The sequence below is a fragment of the Schistocerca cancellata genome, chromosome 6, assembly GCF_023864275.1.
Source record: "Schistocerca cancellata isolate TAMUIC-IGC-003103 chromosome 6, iqSchCanc2.1, whole genome shotgun sequence".
Lineage (NCBI taxonomy): Eukaryota > Metazoa > Arthropoda > Insecta > Orthoptera > Acrididae > Schistocerca > Schistocerca cancellata.
The window spans coordinates 97,927,705-97,949,570 of NC_064631.1; the positions used below are offsets into that span (position 1 = coordinate 97,927,705).

The window sequence follows — 21,866 nt, forward strand, 5'->3', positions numbered from 1 at the left end:
ACGTTAATTATGTTGATTCTATTATTTCCGGATTATTCACCTATGGACTAATGAAAAAATCAAAACCAAAACCTGTGCCGTACGATGCTATAGATTTCTACAGGGAGTATAAAAAAGGACTTTACAACTATAAAAAATCATATAAATTTATTGAAAGGAGATGTAGAGCTGAGTTTAGTGATGTTTTGCAGGGAATACATCAAATTCTTTAACCTTACACTAATGATATTGTAAGTGCCTTCCATTGGTTATCCTGCACACATCGTATCGGAAGTCAATTTCTTCTCAAACTCGTTGTAGCATTTCGGGTGTAATTTGCTTAGTGCCGGCATAAATTCTAGCTCAAAGTTTAGTTAGAAAAGACGGCACAGGAGGTACAAACACGATATCCTTGATGAAACCAAATTTTAAAAAAATCGAGTGGTGTCAGGTTTGGGGAACGTGGGGGCCATGCAATTAGCGTGTCACGACCATTCCATTGACCTGGAAAGCGGTCACTGGGAAAATCACGGACGTCAGCCGTAGTGTGGTGGTGCACCATCTTGCATGAAGAAAACATTTCGTTGTATGTAATCCCCATTGAACTGTGATATCAAAAACTGTTGTAACACTTCCAGGTACAGTATATTGTTGATGAGTCTCTCACGGAAAAAAAGGGCCGTACACTTTGTTCTTGCTCAATGAAGAAAAAACGTTCTGTTTAGGGCTATCACGAACATGTTGCAGTGTTTGATGTGGATTTTGACTGCCCCAAATCTTACAGTTTTGTGTGTTAACCTTACCACTTAAGTGAAAAGTAGTCTAGTCAGAAAGGACGATTTTGTCCAAGAAATGTTCATCCTCGTGTAATCGATTTAACGTACCTGCACAGAAGTTCTTGCGGGCAATTTTATTAGTGTTTTTTGTTGCTTGTACCATCGTCAATCTCTTCGGCTTCAAATGCAAACGGTTTCTAAACACACAGCAAACAATCGTATGTGGGAATTGCAGTTCGCGAGATGTACGTCGGTTCGATTTCGTAGGGCTGTTGACAAAAAGTTGTCTCACTCTATCAACGACGTCATCAGATGTGCTTGTACGACATGATGATTTCCCATGTCTTACCGAGCACTCTGTTTCTACAAAACATTGATGCCGCTCATAAATTTAGGCCCACTAGGAGGATCTTTAGCGTATTTGGTACGGAAATTACGCTGAACTGTTGTCACCGACTTCGATTCTTCAAACCAAAACACCCAGCTAGAACGCCCGGGTCCAGTGAAGGCAGTTATGTTTAACGTAACTGCCGCCAGCGCTCCTTACTGCGTGATTCGGCACTAGCGAAATATGTGAGACAAAACATGATGTATTTTCCTACAAACTGACACTAAAACCAACTGTATAGGTAGTATGAATTACTTTATATGAATTTTCAAAATTGTGAAGTCCTTTTAGAAACACCCTGTACGTATCGTCATTGGTAGATATGGTGCTGTCCACAAAATGGGTTGGGGACAGAGTTAGTACTGAAGCAATGATCCAGTAGCAGAAGAAAGAAATGCAATACCCTCAAGGAAAAGGTCATTTTATTGACAGATGAGGTAACATTTCACCATTGTAGGAGCATACGAACAATTCACACCAAAGACATATGACACAGTGAAGAGTACCCACACAATCGCGTCAGTTCACGGTGTACTTGACCTCTAGTGGCAATGAAGGCGTGTCTTCTCCCATGAAAACGATAATAAATATGCCGAATGGCATCTTGAGTTATCACAAGAATTCTGTACCTGTTATTGCTATTCGGCAATAAATATTCCAGGCCCTGCAGTACAAATAATTTCTCACTTCATCTTATCCTACACGTGTTCAGATGGCGAGAGATCTGGTGATCTTTTTGGCCAGGGTAGTTTTTGTACACCACAAAGAGCACGTTGTATCGCTACAGCCGTCTGGAATCGTGCATTGTCATGCTGAAAAAACACATCTTCATGCACAAGAAATAGCAGCAGCACGGGAATAACAGCCTGTGTAGTGCAGCGGGCGCTGGTTACTGTACTGTGCAGAAACGCCAAAGGTGGCTGCGAGTCGTAACTGATGCCTTAGGCCTTCCCTCTCCGCCCCACCCCTTCCTGCCGACACACGCCATACACATACACCGTAAGGTTGGGAATGGCCGTTAGTCTCACACCGAATGCACTTTGAAGCAGGCAGCTCAGAACGTCTACGCCATACACGTATACGTCCCTCACTCGCATACAGACAGAACCTGCCATCACTAAAGACAACAATGCACCATTCCATTCTCCACTCAACCCTTTCACGAGATGCTTAGTTGTGTCACTGTGCCAGTGGCACACTGCCTAGACACACCTGTGATCTTAGTTCTGCTGCTAGGAAACGTTTCCCAGTGTTCCTGATGACGCAGCCGGTGTAACACGTGCCCGAATTTCGTCCCGGGATGATATTTGGTCCACTACCACTCGTTACAAGTGCTTCATTATATCACGGGCGTCCAGAATAGTGTTTACAGCTGTGAGAATATTCCACAGATCACTGCTGAAAGCAGCGTCACACCGTGAAAATATTGAGCCCAACATGTGCAGCAACCAGTCGATTCGGCCATTCTCATCCCGTGGTCACAAGAAAGCAACACCCTTCAAAAGGCTGAAGCTGTTCAACAGCGGTACATACTCGTCGTTTGGGCATGGTTTTCCCCTAGGAAGAACGTTGCAAACACTGTTCAAATAATAAATCCGTACAGCTACTGCCTGCAGAGTCAAAACAGAAAGTAAAAGGACAGGCGTCCTGAGCGCCATCTGCTCACCAATGAGCGTGACAAACGAATCACCTACACTGTAGCCCCGCCTTTTCTTTAAATTACTTTCTGGACTGTAAGTGAGAAAAAAGGGAAAATTTTTAAATTATGTTTCAAGTTTATTCGTGATGGCTGGATGTTGTGTGCTGTCCTTAGGTTAGTTAGGTTTAAGTAGTTCTAAGTTCTAGGGGACTGATGACCATAGATGTTAAGTCCCATAGTGCTCAGATCCATTTGAACCTTTTTTTTTTTCAAGTTTATTGAAGTCGTTAAGGGCTCTCGTTCTCAAACAGTGGATGAATTTTGTCTAGATAATTTAAGCGCTGTGGGTTACGCTGCATGAAGACACTTCCCAACTTTAATACTTTAGTTATTATGTTAAATCTGTAACGTTAGAAAGCACCTCTCAACGAACTGATTCTGATAGCGTTTTAATTAAAAAATTCCGACAATAATAATATGAAATACTGAAAATCTGATTTTAATGTCCTTGGAAGCCGTCATTTATCCAACCCGGAACTGATTTGATAATATAGCTACTTCAACGAACGACCTACTGGTGTTCAAAACACAGTCTTCATCCATCTAAGTATTCAGTGAACAACTGTCTTCTCCAAAGAGGGCTACGAAGGAAATTCTTTTATTGTATTTCTCAGCCTCGCTTCCGACTTCTTAACGATTTCTCATCAACTCCATTGTTAAGAGACAAATTATTTTTCGAAGCGTTTGATGATCTGATCTGAAGTCTCTTCTCCAGGGTTTTGTCTTTTTAGTTTGGTCCTGATTCTTTCTTCTGGAGACTCACAGTTATTTAAACGTCGCTTGATATAACAGCTCTTTCATACTAGATGTTTAGTGTACGCCCGTAGGCAGTTGTCCACTAGCGTAACGCGTCTGTAAGCGAGCGTTATTTAAGCCGCTAGTGTCTGACTGGTTTACCTACACCAGTACTCACGTAATTTTTTTCTAGTCTTTACTCCGGGGACGGTATTTTCAAAATCAATTTTACTTTGCGAACATTTTTAATCACATATTTTACTGTTTAATCGTTACCATCATCATACTATTGTAATGTTACCTGTTGTCTTCAGTTTTAACAATCACAGCTCGTTCAGTTGTACGCATATCAAAAAAAGTTTTGCATCACCTCGTTTCCGAGAGTTCCGGGATCTGTTGAGAAAATTGGAGTAGAGATCAACATCAATATCATTTCCGCCCTTTTTATTGCTCATGAAAACCACACATTGCACGTTGTACCACCATACAGCGAGATCTTCAGAGGTAGTGGTACCTCAAATACTCGTCGCGGCATTCTATCTACAAGTTCATCAAGGCACTGTTGGTCCAGATTGTCCCACACCTGGACGGCGATTCGGCGTAGATCCCTCAGAGTGGTTGTTGTGTCACGTCGTCCATAAACTGCCCTTTTCAATCCATCCCAGGCATGTTGGATTGGGTTCATGTCTGGAGAAAATGTTGGCCACTCTAATCGAGCGACGTCGTTATCCTAAAGGAAGTCACTCACAATATGTGCACGAAGGGGGCGTGAATTGTCGTCCATGAAGGTCAACGCCTCGCCAATATGCTGCCGAAATGGTTGCACTAACGGTCGGAGGATGGCATTCACATATCGTATAGCCTCGTCGGCTTCTTCCATGAGCACCAGCGGCGTACGTCGGCCCCACATAATGCCACCCCAAAATAGCAGAGAACCTCCACCTTGCTGCACTCGCTGGGCAGTGTGTCTAAGACGTCCAGCCTGACTGGGTTGCCTCCAAAGTCTCCGACGATTGTCTGGTTGAAGGCATATGCGACGCTCATCGGTGAAGAGAACGTGATGACAATCCTTAGCGGTCCATTAGGCATGTTGTTGGACCCATCTGTACCGCGCTGCATGGTTAACTGGTTCCAAAGCTGTAGCCCACCATGGACGTCGGGAGCGAAGTTGCGCATCATGCAGCCTATTGCGCACAGTTTGAGTCATAACACGACGTCTCTTGCAGCTTCACGAAAAGCATTATTCAACATGGTGGCGTTGCTCCGAGGCATAATCCATAGGTAGCGGCTATCCACCATAGTAGCAGCCCTTGGGCAGCCTGGGCGAAGCATGTCATCGACAGTTCGTGTCTCTCTGTATCGCCTCAATGTCCGAACAACATCACTTTGGTTCACTCCGAGACGCCTGAACACTTCTCTTGTTGAAAGTCCTTCCTGACACAAAGTAACAATGCGGACGCGATCTAACCACGGTATTACCCGTCTAGGCATGGTTTAATTACAGACCACACGTGCTGTATACCTCGTTCGTGGTGGAACTGATCTGATGTCGGACCCCATCTGTCTAATAGACGTTGTTCATGCATGGTTGTTTACATCTTTGGGCTGGTTTAGTGTCATCTCTGAACGGTCAAAGTGGCTGTGTATGTTATACAACATCCACAGTCAACGTCTGTCTTCGGGAGTTCTGGGAACCAGGGTGATGCAAAACTTTTTTTGATGTGTGTATTTGGACGTGTTACTAAATAATGTACTCGAGTGCATGTATATACCCATAGAAGCTATGCCGATAATACAAATCAATCATTCCAGTATGTTACCCCAATTTTATTTATCTTTAATCAGATGACCTAATGACTCCTTAAAAAGTAGGAAGAGATAATGACACCACTTTTGTGACGTGAGTCTGAAAACTGAAATTAAAAATGTAGTCCTCAACACGCTGACTGTGGATAAAAATATGGAAACGCTGCAGTAATCCACGGTTGACATTAATACAGGTTAATTTGACCACGAACGGCACCTGTGCTATGTCATCAACACCTTGCAAGTGTGAGTGCATTATGTCGGAGCTAAGTGAAATCGAACGTGGGCACATTGTTGTTGTTCGTGGGATGGTTGCTTCCGTAATAAAGGTAGCCTTTTTTTTTTTTTTGGTGTTTCGAGAGGCATCACAGAGGAAAAGCGGAAAAACATCATCCGCTAAATTACAATGCCGAGGAAAGTGTGTGTTGAATGATCGTGACTGTCACTGAAGAGGGTAGTGGGGAGAATAACAGAACAGCTGCTGCAAAAGTCATTGCAGAACTAAGTGACGCACTCGTGAACCCTGTCACCGCCACAACAACACGAAGGCAGCTCCATAGCAGGGAATTGCAGGACGAGCTCCAATTGCAAAATTTCCACGTCAGTGACGAAAATGCCTTTACAGGAAACTGTGGTGCAGAAATAATTAAACCTGGATGAGGGGGCAATGGAAGAAATTAATTTGGTCTGATGGGTCTTGTTCCTCACTGTTTCCGACTTGTGACTGAATTTACGTCCAAAGAGCGAAACATGGCGACGCTTCGGTAATAATTTGGGCAGCCATGGGCTCCATGGGTACTGCGCAAGGTTGTATTACCGCCAGGGATTATATTACCATTTTGGCTGGTTAGGTCCATACCATTGTACAACATTTGTTCCCCAATGTGATGTGTCATGTTGGAATACGACAGAGTCCCTGTACGCCCAGTTAACACCATCCGGGACTGGTTTTGTGAGGATGAATAATCGTACCACCTCTGGTCGCCACACTCAGCGTATCCCACTATCATTGAGCACTTATGATCTCCTTTTGAGACAGACATGCGAGATCGCTATTCACCCACATCATCGTTATCTGAGCTTGACATTATTTTCAAGAAGAATGGTGTAAGAGTCCCTTAAAGGGCTTGTAATAGCCGGTATAGAAACTGTTTAGAATGTCAACGGACATCATATACCGTATTAATCATGGTAATGTGTTACGTTCCCGGTGTTTTTTATATTTTTTACCAACCTCCTGAATTTACGTTCTGTATGAGCCCTATGTATCTTATTTTGGACTGCCGTTCAATGTATCTGACGTACTTTCCCAAATGTCACGGAAACCGTCAAAAACCTGTGAAGTGGTGTGCGTGCGAGGGAACAGTCATACGGTTTTTGCTATGATACTCGCGAAATGACAGTACTGAGAGGGCGAGGACGTGCTCGTGATGGAGGGACAGCGAGCGACCTGTTTCCAATTTCATCGTACAAAATTTTCAAAAGGCTTGCGTAATAATAATAATAACAGTAATACTTTTCTGTTTAACTTCGAGGTAAAAATCATAAGGTACAGTTCTACTGACAGTCAAATAACAGTTAAGGGCCGCACTCTGCTATTGGACTGAGACTGACACGCATCATTGGGGATATAGTTACTCTGAGAACCCACTGTTGTGCTTGTACGTTTGTCTCAGTACCGTACATGTAAATATAACACACGTCATCAGTCCCAAACTTTTGTTTTAATATTCCAGTATCATCAACTTGTTCAAGAAATTCCTAACAAACGTTCACTTCGATGTTTCTTCAGTCATTTGCCCATCAAACGAGAAAGAAATTGCACTGTAGCTCAATACACGTTCTATTTTGAAGCTATATGCTCACGCTACGTGCCTGCTATGATATGACCTCTTCTTCAAATTGCATGACATGTATACAATGTACAGTACCCGCCACATCTCTGATTTTATGCCACGAGGTGATATCTAAGGCCTTCTCTTTGTGGATGATCAACTGAACCATTGCCACAATTATTAGCCCTGCGGTCTTGGTAAATTATGATCTCTGTAGAACTGCTCCATACGTTCAGACATTTCCTTAAATGCTTTCTCAATTTTCACGATAAATTCCACGTTTTCTTGTTATTGCGTAAATCATACGCAGAAAAATTCGGCACAAACACCGCTCCACATTCCTCGCAAATACAAATAGCTCGGAAACGAAAAGAAATAACCATCTTGGGAAACGATGTAGTTACTCAAGAGGCTGTGATTGGTAGAGTGTACTTAACGGTATGAATGTAGGATGCTTCGTTGCCGCGTAAAAAATGAATTTCCTGTAATTTTTGAAAAATTCCGCAAGTAACTGAAATACTGAAATCTTCAGTCGTTCTCGACATTGGTACAGACACCAAAATGAATATAAATAATGTGTTGGTAGACAAATTTTATCATATCGTACTCGAGAGAGTTAAATCGTATGCATATGAAGAATTACACTTGTTCCTGAAGGACATAGTACAAAAGTATTTTCTGTACTTGTAGATGGAGATTACTTCTACATGCATCACAACCACAAAGAGACTGCAATAGGTTCTTTAAACGCTTAAAAGAAATAAGGTTGTTGGTTTTGAGAACCTTCTAATGCAATTCTACAAAATTTTATATCGTCGGGTACTTCCAAGGCAGCAGGAAACGTGTTTGACATAAAATCTCTGCTCAGATGCACGAAGTAAGCGTTCGAAGAGCAGCTTTAAAAACGGAAAAGTCTGGGTACAGAAAAATATGTTGCATACAGCTAGCGCTCTCTTCTCTAACGGCGTTGTTCTTTTCTAAAATATTGGCAGAACGACAGTTCCGACGGGTGAAAAGGTCAGAAAAACTTTTACTGTGCGAACAGGAAGTTATTTACAGGAGAAATGTGTATTGCTTTTAGTTTTGCTCAGGGCAAGGAAACATCAATTTTCTTACTAAAATTTGTTGTTGTGTGAAATTCGAGAATTGCCTCGTCGAACATTACTCCTCATAATCTGGCCGCTTTGATAAACGCCTGACATTTGAGCTGACCACAATGGAGCATAAATGAGCAACAGTTTGAGGCTGTTGCGGTGGATCGTGCCACCTAAGTCTCTGTAATCTCGTACAGCGAAACCCGAAATCGGACCATTCAACCACAAACAGCGCAACACATTCGCCCATCAAAGAGCGGATGGAATAATGGCCATCCAAATTACTTTACTAATGAAATGTCATAACAGATTCCATTAACATTTTTAATGAAGCTTCGTGGAAGATCAATACAGTGTGCCGCAGTCTTTCCTTTCTTTCGTGAGCAATGTTCTTATCGACTTATGATCTGCTAGTCTTACAGTTTCAATTCCAAAGTACCTCTCACCTACATACGAAACCTGCTTTGCCCGCAAAATGGTAAAGTTCTGCGTTTGAATCTCGGACGCCACATAATATAATCTGTCAGCGTATTTAGTGTTAAAAATATCAGACAGGGTGGATTTCACAAACTTATGTCCAGAGCTAATACTCCGAATTCTCTTGTTCAAAATTTATCAAATCTGAGCCTATTCGTCGGCAGAGAGTTACCCACTATCCTTCTTTCTAGAAAATATACATATCTTCTGTCTTTTCATCGTTGATTTTATTATTTCAAGCTGACGGGTTTCGTGCAGTGTCACCCACCTTTTGATACTTTCCCGTAGTTACTACGAGAAATAATCTGAAGGTGGAGACACAGCTCGAAACAGATCAGTTTGAAATAATGTAAACAACGATGGACTGACGGAAAATAAGTCTACTTTCCTTTAAAAATTCTTTATTTGACAAACTGCACATGATTAATCTAATATACCACATCTCTGCTGGACGTACGATTTTAAATTTGTTTCGTTGTAGAAGTCTTTATGTAGATATTAGCCCATACTGCTTTCAAGGTAAATAATCGGTAATGCTGCTGTCATATGAATTCGGAATCAGGTACTGTTATCTGTCACAGTGTTGTTATTTTTATTAAATACATGTAAAATTACAGACATGGCTGAACTGTTTACCTCAACACATAGTGCTGCTATTTATGCTACCGGCCCCGGTAGCTGAGTGGTCAGCGTGACGAAATGTCAATCGTAAGGTCCCGGATTCGATTCCCGGCTCGGTTGGAGATTTTCTCCGCTTAGGGACTGGGTGTTGTGTTGTCCTAATCATCATCATTCCATCCCCATCGACGCGCAGGTCGCCGAAGTGGCGTCAAATCGAAAGACCTGCACCAGGCGAACGGTGTACCCGACGGGGGGCCTTAGCCACACGACATTTCATTTCATTTTTTTATGCATACATAGAATGTTCTAGAAAATTACTATATTCTGTGAGTAAATAAGGCTCAGAACCTCCCAGAAATCACAAATGTTAAATAATTGCAGAAAGCAGGAAAGGAGTCGGCGGCATTCAGCGACTAGAAGCATCGTCCTCCCCTCCACACCAACCCCTCCATGCAAAAAGCAGCTCCTCTAGCGGAGAACGTCATAGCCTCACGGATATCGCACTAGTAAGTTGTTCTTCGCATGGCGACGCTGGTGGATCCTCGCGTCCTGGTCGTACTGTCACGCCTTTATGCCCTCTGCGACGTTGTCATCGAGATATCTGCGTAGAGGCATCGAGATCTTCCAGTAGGTCTTCGTGTTCCTCTGTATGGTCCTCAGGATTGTTGATAATACTTAATGAGAAGAGCACGGATGAAGACCACCGACTTCGCAGGTGGCGTCAGGGAAACAGAATTCTGTTCAGGAGCAAGTAGCACCATAATAACTTTTTTTGACCGGCGAACCTTACGCATAAGTGTAAACGTTCATAGTAGGGTGGCCTGGATAGTAGATTACGTGACAGTGTTTGGCGTTATAACGTTCATGATTGTTATATGGGAGTTTGACATCCGCTTGCGTGTCATCTATCTTCCTTCTCTAATTCTGATGATAAGTTGATCATACTGAGCCTCAACAGACTGAAACGGAAACAAGGCATCCATTACAATTCAAAAAATGGTTCAAATGGCTCTAAGCACTATGGGACTTAACAGCTGAGGGTACCATTCCCCTAGAACTTAGAACTACTTAACCTAACTAACCTAAGGACATCACACACATCCATGCCCGAGGCAGGATTCGAACATGCGACCGTAGCAGCACTGCGATTCCGGATTGAAGCGTCTATAACCACTCGGCCACAGCGGACGGCTCCATTATAATAGCGTAGGTTTCTGCGGCTAGAGTCAGTCGACATAAAAGATTTCTGGGTATGGTACAGCGTCATATTGTATAAAACTACCGCTGGAGAAAACCAACGTTTCGGCCACGGTTGACGTGGCGTTCTTCTGAGTCTACGGGTGCAATCTAGCTATGCAGTGCCCTTATATTTTGTTATTACTGTTCACTGCGCGTGCCATTACGTCATAATTTTAAAAAGGTAGTTCATTTCATTGACTGTTGTTTACTTATAGTGCTACATTTATACTTACACAATCATGATTTCGGCTTCAGAGTGCCATTATCAAGTGTTTTAAGTGTTATAATTTGCCTAAGATGGCATACTGTCGTATAATAATTTTTTCATAATGCGGGGCCACATTCATAATACATTCGTTAAAGTCAGTACCGCCTTTAGTCTTTTGTCTATTTACAGTGTTACATTTACATTTAGACAATCATGATTTCGGCTTCAAAGTGCCATTATTAAGTGTTTTAAGTGTCTCAATTGCCTAAGATGGCATACTGTCATATTAAAATACAATACAATTTATAACACTTAAAATACTTGATAGTGGCTCTTTGAAGCCCAAATCATGATTGTGTAAGTGTAAATGTAACACTGTAAATAAATAACAGTATAATGGCGGTACAGAGTTTAAAAAAAATATATTATAACTGTGGACCCGCATTATGAAAAAATTATTGAATTCATTATTTCCAACCATACGAATCGCCCAAAAGCATAGCACGTGGACCTTCCTAAATTTCTGAAATGACAAAAATTCAGCAATCGACTTACGACGTAGGGATAAGGATTGAACCCTAGGAAGCAGTAATACTCGTTTCAGTGGCTCTGATGAGCTGAGGATCGCGTTCCCACACTGGGGAGTGTTGTCGTTCTGTGTACGCTTGCTGCTGCAGACCTAGTCTCACTTCTACGCTTTGCATATCGTCTACAGTAAACACCAACCTGCCATACGCCAATCGATGTGAAGTTGTATATAAACTTTCAGAATAACGATGGTTAATTGTTACACAAATATCAGTCACATACATGAGTAATCTCGGAAATAGTTAAATTATATCGGAAACTAAATTTTATAATATATTTTCCATTACATGCAACATTCAGATGCTTTGTTTTTGTGAGTACATCATATGACGACTTAAGTTCAATATTTATGAATACTATAGTTGGTTAAACAATCTTTAGTTTAACAGCGTAATTTACGTAATGTTTTCAGCTACCGAAAATTAGGGGAGAATGCTGTAATCTGGAACACATTTCAGACTTTTTGCTCCACCCATCCCCATGGTAGAAGTTTAAAGTTTTATCTTATTCCATTTTAAAATTCAAGCATTCATTTTACGTGTGCTGCAGCCTTTTTCTGAAGTTAATTACTCCAGAAAATTAAGGTTCTTCTAAATGTGTAAATTATTCTATGGTGCTACATACTAATATACGAAGGAGTGCTGAAGAGGAATGCCCCCAAATTTTTTATGTGGAAGCTCTTAAAGCTTTCCAAATACAACAGGCTTTGTGAACATCCTACATCTTTATTCGTCGTTGCTACATATTTGGAGCTTTGTGTCTCAAGAGGGCTTAGAATTGTGATGTGTAACTATGTCGGTGCGTGAAAAATAGTTCGTTCACACAAGGAGGACCCTATCGATCAGCAAGACAATGCCACACCACACACTATCACTGCGATATCCGCAACACTCTGACACCTCGTGTTCAGTGTTATCGATCATCCTCCACATTGTTCCGACTTAGCCCCATCCGATTGTCATTTGTTTCCAAAACTTAAAGAACACATTCAAGGATTTCACATTGGTAGTGACGAAGCGATGCAAGCAGAGGTGAAGTTGTGACTCCATCAACCAAGTCAAACATACTGAGACAAAGAGAGAGAGACAGACAGACAGAGACAGAGAGAGAAAGTTTGTTGTAAGTATGAGGGAATGAGTCAAAAATACCCTTAATTTCGTTCTTTCACATCAGGAGCTATATGCTAGTAAGGTCTTGGTAGCAAATGCGAGTACAAAAAGTGGCAACACAAGACAGTTGCTTTAATGTTAGGGATCATATTTTCATTTAGTGGTTACAGACAGACATGGTAAAATTAACTCACTTCCACAATATGATGTTGTTAAATATAACCTGTTGGCACGTTTGTTACAGCTAATTTTGTACAGCTTCGGGGCAGGCCGACTTTCTCCTGAACGCACTGAGGTGGGTACTTTCAATGTCAGCAGGAACGCATAAAAGCAATCACGATGCTGCAGACTGTAACTACTGTTCGTCTTCCATTATTGTCTAGCTTCGTCTATTACTCAAGGGAAGTCATAATCAGAACAGCAGAAATCATGTGTAGTAACTGAACAAAACGGTCTATCAGTCTAAAAAGAATATCACATTTATTTCTCTGGGAACCGGTTTCAGTCATAGAGAAACTATCTTCAGACCAGTATCTCCATTCATGATGCGTGGAGTCCATGTGCTGAGCCATTGTACATACTAAGAGGCATCTCTCGTCAACTGGAAGTGTCTCCAGTATTCACAGACTGGACCATCTGTGACTGAATTGATTGCCGGAAAAATAAACACCATTTCTGATCTTCATGGATTGTCTTTTGTATTTACTATATTTGTATTACTGTATTCCCAAGAATGTCAACTACCGCTTGACAGTGGTGTGATAGCCCAAATTGACTAGTAGGGGAAAATAAATAATAATTATAGTCGACAGCGAAAATGCGAAAATGTTGTCTTTTGGAAATCTTTTGATTTCTTTTAGTTTAATTATACTCACTGTATAGATTTACTACAGTGAGCGATCAAAAAGTTTCCATTTGGGGGCGTTGCTGCAGCGTGTGTGCAGCGCAGCGCGATTCCAATGTGCGTATATAAGCAACGACGTGTAGGCATGGGATTAATGTCGCATTCGTGTCTTTTCGATATGTGTGCGGTACATGCGGAAACGTGAACAATGGCGACGTTATTACCAAATGCGTCCAAACAGAACCAACGTACTCTTAATCTTTTACCTGGCTGCCAAACGACAGAAACAATAATAAAAATAGTGACATCCCCGACAACTTTAATCTTGCTGCAATTAAGAGCTCCTTTAACGGATATAGAGACAGACTCTGACTCATTTATTTTTCAATGATTCCTCGTCCTAAGAACCAAAGGCATTTTGCACATATAACAAGATGTACCCCTATCTCTGTTGTACACCTCACACACGTGAAATGTCCGATAAGCAATAATTTCTCGGCTGCTAAAATTTCCAGGCATACTACAGTCTCTACTTTTCCACCACGTACTACATCCACAGTAACCCAACCATTACCATGTCCACTAGCGTCTTCGTTAGTAAACGTAAAATTCAGTAAACATCCACAAAACACTGAAGGACCATGAAAATTCACTTGCGAACCTACATTTTTCTTCGTCCTAACAGCAATGTTATCAACAGCTTTATACACTGTCAGCTGCCAACGCCTTCTCCTCCTATAATAACGCGCCATCTCTGTAAGTCGTTCAGTGCTGCTGCAAGTGCGGCTACTCGATGACTGACGCAGTCTTAACAGAAAGATTACTTATATAGCCAGCGATTATCTCAACCGCAACTTCCGCTGCTGGCGCGTTATCAGCTTCCGGTCCGAGAACATAGCGCGCGGTATATAGCTTTAAAACGGCCTTGCAGATGTGCCTAATCAAAATTGTTACGTTAGTTGTCGCGTCGTCACGATTTAATTTTATCGTTTCAATCTGTTTTAATAAGAGTCTAAAATAAGTCGAGGAAAAGTAAAGTCTACATTGATGAATATGTTCTGGAAAAGATCCGTACTGTGCCCAGTCATGCAAGTATTCGTACAGAGAGGCATAGAACATTCATCCATCGCCGGTCGACAGCAGAGCTTGGGCGCGCAAGAGATCTTCCCGTTTGAGCTGGCCGCTAGAAGAGCAACCGACGGCCACTAGGTTCTCTAGTTTAATTGTTAAGAAATAGAGGTACGGCCCTACATTTGCGTGAATTAATGGTTCAGCTATGGTACTGAAGGAGTTTACAGTCAGTCACTACTGAGAAGCTGAGCAGTGCCGTGATCGACACCTACCTAGAGAAAAATTGTATCGATTATTTCGTCACTGTGAAATTTTCCATGGTTTTAATGGAAAGGAATAGGAAGTTGTTTTTTGGACTAAGCTGTGTTCAAAATGAAAAGTTTGAAAAATGCTGTTCCTGATCTGGGGCATGATGAGTATAATCATTTTCTGAATTTGTCACAGTCCGGCTCTTCGTATTTCATGTGACATTTGAGAAAAGTTCAAGTGATTTTATGTTGGTACGTGTTTAGTCAAGAGTGGCTTGTAGGCACTGTCAGTATTAGATAGTGGAATTCATGAGTCTTTAAAATACGAGACTAAAGTATTGACTTCAGTAATTTGTCTGAAACCGTCCGTGTTGTGTTGCCTGTGATATTAGTTAGTTCACACCCCACTTGATTTGGGTGTTGCAAATGGTTAAGGGGGATTTATGAAGACACAGTCTAAGTCAGTTAAGTATCTGCGAAGAGTATAATTTTTTGAGTATAGCGTCACACTGCGAGGTAGTAACATTATGGGTATGTGGAGTAATTGCTTAATGAGCATTATTCCCGAAACTTTTTCCTGACTGGTGAATCGAGCAGACGCCGCGGTGGCCGTGCGGTTCTAGGCGCTACAGTCCGGAACCGCGGGACTGCTACGGTCGCAGGTTCGAATCCTGCCTCGGGCATGGATGTGTGTGATGTCCTTAGGATAGTTAGGTTTAAGTAGTTCTAAGTTCTAGGGGAATGATGACCTAAGATGTTAAGTCCCATATTGCTCAGAGCCATTTGAACCATTTTTTTTAATCGAGCACAGGAGCACACGCATAAGAGATGAATTATGGCAGATAGCGTATTTTGTCCTCACGTATTGTTAGTGGCGTTACTATTGAGACCACAATGTCGTAATTGAACCATTTCAAAACGGAAATTCCAACTGCTACCATTATTTCTGTAGTGATGTCTGGCAATTACATCTAGAATCTGGTAGTGGGTAAGCGAGAGGCTAATACCTGAAGTGGCAAATATTTTGAAAATTTGATTTTTAAGTTGATATTTAAAGTGGTGGTAGCACCTATGATTTATTTTTATTTTAATTTATCTTTCTCATCTCGCTTTGTGTGGCAATATTAGTTTTTTGTACTCACGTTTTCCCAACTGACATTTGGTCATTGTGTAAAGCATTTACATTTAAAAAGAGAGAACAGTAAAGCTTCATCTATTAAAAAATAAACTTTAGTCCCCGAGTTATCGTTTATCCTAGTCGATTTTTCAGTAACTAGTTCTAACAAAGGAAATAATCATAAAGGGAAGTAAAAGTTATTGTTCTGATATTTAGCAAGTAGTGCAAGCACGCTCAAGTCAGAAATAAGATGTAGACAATTGAGGAGAGCTAAAACCAAAGATGCTCATTTTCAAAGACAAGCGCTTTATAGCTTAAGACAGTAACCCAATTTTGTAAGCGTCTGGCACTGAAACATTACTATTAATTAAATAGTAGGGTTGGTCAGAATACTTCAAAAAATGGCTCTGAGCACAATGGGACTTAACTTCTAAGGTCATCAGTCCCCTAGAACTTAGAACTACTTAAACCTAACTAACCTAAGAACTTCACACACATCCATGCCCGAGGCAGGATTCGAACCTGCAACCGTAGCGCCTAGAACCGCTCGGCCACCCAGGCCGGCCAGAATACTTCGAAAACACTTACTAAGGGAATGAAAAATACATTTCTTTCAAGATTATGTTAAACAATACTGATTTCACACGTGATCGACCCTACCCTGGTTTTCGTAATACAGGGTGAGTCACCTAACATTACCGCTGGATATATTTCATAAACCACATCAAATACTAACGAATCGATTCCACAGACCGAACGTGAGGAGAGGGGCTAGTGTAAATGGTTACTACAAACCATAAAAAAATGCACGGAAATATGTTTTTTAATACAAACCTACGTTTTTTTAAAATGGGACCCCGTTAATTTTGTTAGCAAATCTGAACATGTAAACAAATACGTAACCAGTGCCGTTTGTTGCATTGTAAAATGTTAATTACATCCGGAGATATTGTAACCTAAAGTTGACGCTTGAGTACCACTCCTCCGCTGTTCGATCGTGTGTATCGGAGAGCACCGAATTACGTAGGGATCCAAAGGGAACGGTGATGGTCCTTAGGTACAGAAGAGACTGGAACAGCACATTACGTCCACATGCTAACACCTTTTTATTGGTCTTTTTCACTGACGCACATGTACATTACCATGAGGGGTGAGGTACACGTACACACGTAGTTTCCATTTTCAATTACGGAGTGGAATAGAGTGTGTCCCGACATGTCAGGCCAATAGATGTTCAATGTGGTGGCCATCATTTGCTGCACTCAATTGCAATGTCTGGCGTAATGAATGTCGTACACGCCACAGTACATCTGGTGTAATGTCGTCGCAGGCTGCCACAATACGTTGTTTCATATCCTCTGGGGTTGTAGACACATCGCGGTACACATTCTCCTTTAACGTACCCCACAGTAAGAAGTCCAGAAGTGTAAGATCAGGAGAACGGGCTGGCCAATTTACGCGTCCTCCACGTCCTATGAAACGCCCGTCGAACATCCTGTCAAGGGTATGCCTAGTGTTAATTGCGGAATGTGCAGGTGCACCATCATGCTGATACCACATACGTCGACGCGTTTCCAGTGGGACATTTTCGAGCAACGTTGGCAGATCGTTCTGTAGAAACGCGATGTATGTTGCAGCTGTTTGGGCCTCTGCAATGAAGTGAGGACAATGCTTCAAGCGTCAATTTTAGGTTACAATATCTCCGGATGTAATTAACATTTTACAATGCAACAAACAGCACTGATTACGTATTTGTTTATATGTTCAGATGTGCTAACAAAACTAACGTGGTTCCATTAAAAAAACGTAGGTTTGTGTTAAAAAACATACTTCCGTGCATTTTTTATGGTTGGTATTAAACAATTACACTAGCCCCTCTCCTCACGTTCGGTCTGTGGAATCGGTTCGTCAGTATTTGATGTGGTTTACGAAATATATCCAGCGGTAACGTTAGGTGACTCACCCTTCGCTCCATAAACTGTCGGCACATCCGAGAAGCAACGGAACGATTTACATTACGCCATGGGACCATATTGATAAGCGGCTGCCTTCGTTTCATTTTTCCTATGGCCCTCCACCGCAGAGACTGTGGTAGGCGTCTTCTCCGTGTCATACTGCTCCGTATGTGACTACGTGCACAATTGTGGATATGGGACTAACCGGCAAACACTGCCGCCATTGATAGGTGCCCTGGCGTCATCGTTGCCCTGGTTGTCCATTGAGCGGAATGATGTCGTCCTTGCAGAATACGATCGTACGAATATCTGTGGTCAGTTTGTATGATTATATCGTGAGTGAGGGACAGGACTGGGGAAACAGCGGTTTGCTGCTTTAATTTTGGACACAGGTGTATTTTAACTCTGACAATTTTCAACATTATCGGGATATTAAGTAAATGACGGTGTATAAATTTGAAATATTAACTATCATGATACTGAAAGTGGTGTATTAAAGCGAGAAGAGGTATTTCAGTCATCTAGTGGAACACTGCTACATGCTAACTTGCATATACATTCGATGCAAATATTGAGGGAATTCTTTACAAAAAAGGCGCGTCATTATTATCGACTTGGCTTGTGCATTCGCTATGTTGTATGTTGATGGTCCTTTTTGGTGATCTAGTTAATGAAAGGTATGTTATAGTGCTGGATGGTAGAATTACCAGTTCCGTCAAGCACACAAATACAAGTACATAGTTGCTCGTGCAGTGTTTCTAGGAATCTGTGTTCTTATGAAAGGTTTCACATAATTCTATTGAACCTCTCTACGAGTAGTTATCAAACTTATTTAATTTCTATTTTTTCTTGATTTTCTCGTGTACTGAATGTTTTAATAGGGATAATTACGTGACACTCTCAGGTTGCAAAAACGCCTCAGTGCAAAGAGTCGACGACTTGTGTCGGGTGAGAATGTGCGGAAGACAGTTACCGACTCATTCACGCAGCTGAACAATGTGCTTTTCCGAACGCTTATCTTCAACCTGGTGCGTCGGTGGGTTAAAGGCGATCCTCCTTGATTGGCAGTCCTATTCCAGACTGTGCGACATTCAGACTGAAACTAATTGATCGCAGTCTTTAACGGCAATGAAGTTTTCAACTGTTCTTGAGGAACTGTACACTGGGAAAGGGAGATCTGATACGAGCAGATTAACTATACGAATAGATACAATAACGCTGATGTTGTCGCTGCCAGACATCTTGAGTTCTGACCCGACTCTTTCACTGCCGGCACACGGCGCCCAGCACCCGCGGGAGCAATGCACGCAGCGCCTTTGCATTATACAACCCGCAACACGGGCGTGTTCTCAGGGCAGCCGACTCTCCTCCATCTGTGGCGCGGTCGGTTTTTGCTGCGCTCCTTCCTGGCTTGGCCTTTCCGCTTTATGTGTTTCCAACAGAGCCGCGGCGCGTGTAGCGTGTGTACGTATGTGCGTGTGTGTATGTGTGTGTGTGCGTGTGTGTGTGTGTGTGTGGAGAGGACAGTGGCAGCGCTGATAGAGCGCGCTCAGAAGGCGGGCCGGCGCGGAGATAGTGCGGTTTACGCGCGATTACTGGCGCGCCTGTTTATAACGCACGTTGATTTATGGGTTATCGGTGCGGGTCTCGCGCCGGGCAGCGCGTGTGGCCTTCCCAGCCGGCCAATCGCGGGCGGCAGTAAAGTCGGGAGCGGCGCAGCTGCGCACCCGATCCGCGGGCCGACGTCGCTTCTCATTCCTACAGTACAGTAGAGGAACAGCGAGCGCCCTGAATCTTTAACTCGTGGTGGAGGGCAGTCACTGTTACGAGAGTGCACAATATATACGCCTGTGGCGACTCCAGCTCGGTAAGCTTTCTTGAAGGATAGTAAAAGAGGCGGCATACTCTGTGCCAGGCGTAACACATGTACATAGGAGTACACCACTACTCGTAAAATGCTCCAATTTCTATTCTTAAGAGCAGGTAGTAGATTGGAGTTAGGCGAAAGATGCAGTAGCTGCGACTGGCCGAAACTGGGTCAATGGTGTCCGCAGCTCGTGGTCGTGCGGTAGCGTTCTCGCTTCCCGCGCCCGGGTTCCCGGGTTCGATTCCCGGCGGGGTCAGGGATTTTCCCTGCCTCGTGATGACTGGGTGTTGTGTGATGTCCTTACGTTAGTTAGGTTTAAGTAGTTCTAAGTTCTAGGGGACTGATGACCATAGATGTTAAGTTCCATAGTGCTCAGAGCCATTTTTTCTTTTTTTTTTGGTCAATGGTGTGCTCGTCTAGTGGTCCATCATTATCACCAACAAGATTTTTTAAATTTCTTTTAATTTTTTTAATTTTTCTTTTAAGTAACGGTATCAAGCACATGTAGGTAATGTGAGATTTCCACTGAAACCAGAGATTACATTGGCATCGATGGTGATGTATCACACACAGCACCTCTGTTTGCATCATAAAGAGATGCCTTGCTCTCTCGATGAATACGTCATCAGTACAGGGTGTTTCAAAAATACAAGGTATAATTTCATATAGGTATTGTTCACACGTAGAGAATAAAAATGTTCACCACAACTTTGTTCGGAAATGGTCGATTTTCGAGTTAGGGCCTTAAAAACAGAGGTGTTAACAGCAATATTTTTCTCCCCACAGGATCTGCAAAAGATACGTAAAATGTCAACTCCCTGCTTCAGTACAGCCTTCACGTTGATGTTTCATATCCCTCTGAAAACGATCCCAAACTCCAAGAGTACTGCGCACTTCTTCACAGCGGGTCACAATTCGATTCCGAGGCGATTACATGTTACATACGGGAAACAAACACGTAAATGGTTTTGGAATGCTTCACCAGTAGACATCATAGCGTTGAAAAGAGATGAGCATGGAGGCCAAGCAGTTTGGCCACTTCTACATATCGCTCAATCAGGAAAAGTTTGATACAAGTACCACCGACCCATTCAACTGAAGTGTGATGGTGCACGACCTTGCAAGAAGTGAAACAGTTATCGGATTGTCATGAAAATATGAGGTACAATATTTTCCAGCAAATGAGTGTTCACTTTCCCTATAGGTGTCTTAACATGAACACATGACCGAACAAACCGATCATCAGGGATACCACCCACAAGTTGAGGGACATTAGCTCTTGCTGATGCTACGGTTGATATTTATTCTCGAAATTTACTTTAATGTTGCAAATCTGATTGTACAACGCATCATCGTTAGCCGTTTCGGTGTCTGGCTAAAAACTTCGTTTAGTGTGATCCAGGAACAAGGGCATGGTTGTAATATTTCTCTGTTCCCATGAAGAAGCTAGTCCCCTTGCCTCATTGGGGTGGTTCAATTTAGTGAGTCCCCTTGCTTCTCAATATAGGGGTGCTTGATTTTGGCGAACAGAAATCTATTACATCCACGTCGTTGTTCCTGGATCATGCTAACCAGATACTGAAACGTCTAACAGCGCTATACTGTACAATAAAATTTGTAACACCAGTAAACATATGTATCGCCCCTTAGAACACAGAGGTTTACATTTACATCGTAAGTGAAATGCAGAATAAAATGATTGCTTCTTAATTGCAAAAGAGGCGCAATTGATATTTGTCGATTACAGCGCCATCTACCACGAAAGTAAAACAATGGTATGAGTAAATCGATCGTATTTTTTGGTGGCGAACCCGAGTATACAGTAAAAATATGGGTTTCCCTTTTGAAGACAAAGAGCTGACTCGCTCATGCAGGGGAGTTGGAGTAGGTGGTCAGTTGAATAACAGACAGACGTCCCCTTACTAATATTAATTTTCACCAAGAACATTTGTTGTCGAGCGATGCGTCGCTTCCGAGTTAAAAAAGTTCCGGTATATCTGTATCTGTGTCCTATATTTGTGGGATACCTAGTGGAACGCAGATGACCACAATAGACGGCGAATGTTGTACAGAAGCGAGAGTAACACCGGCTGTGCCCAGGGGAAGCGCTATGACACCTCTAATGATCCAAAACGGCTTTTCAGATTACATAAGCAGTATTGCTGACATTGTTCACTGACGATGTGTACAGGAAAATGCAATCAAATAAA

General features: G+C 42.3%; 1 protein-coding gene across 4 annotated transcripts in view; it reads left to right on the top strand.

Moving 5' to 3' along the window:
- The window catches only part of LOC126190763 (hemicentin-1-like), a 1,169,490-nt gene that overhangs the window by 664,678 nt on the left and 482,946 nt on the right, over positions 1-21,866 (top strand). The gene's annotated exons all lie outside the window — the stretch shown is intronic.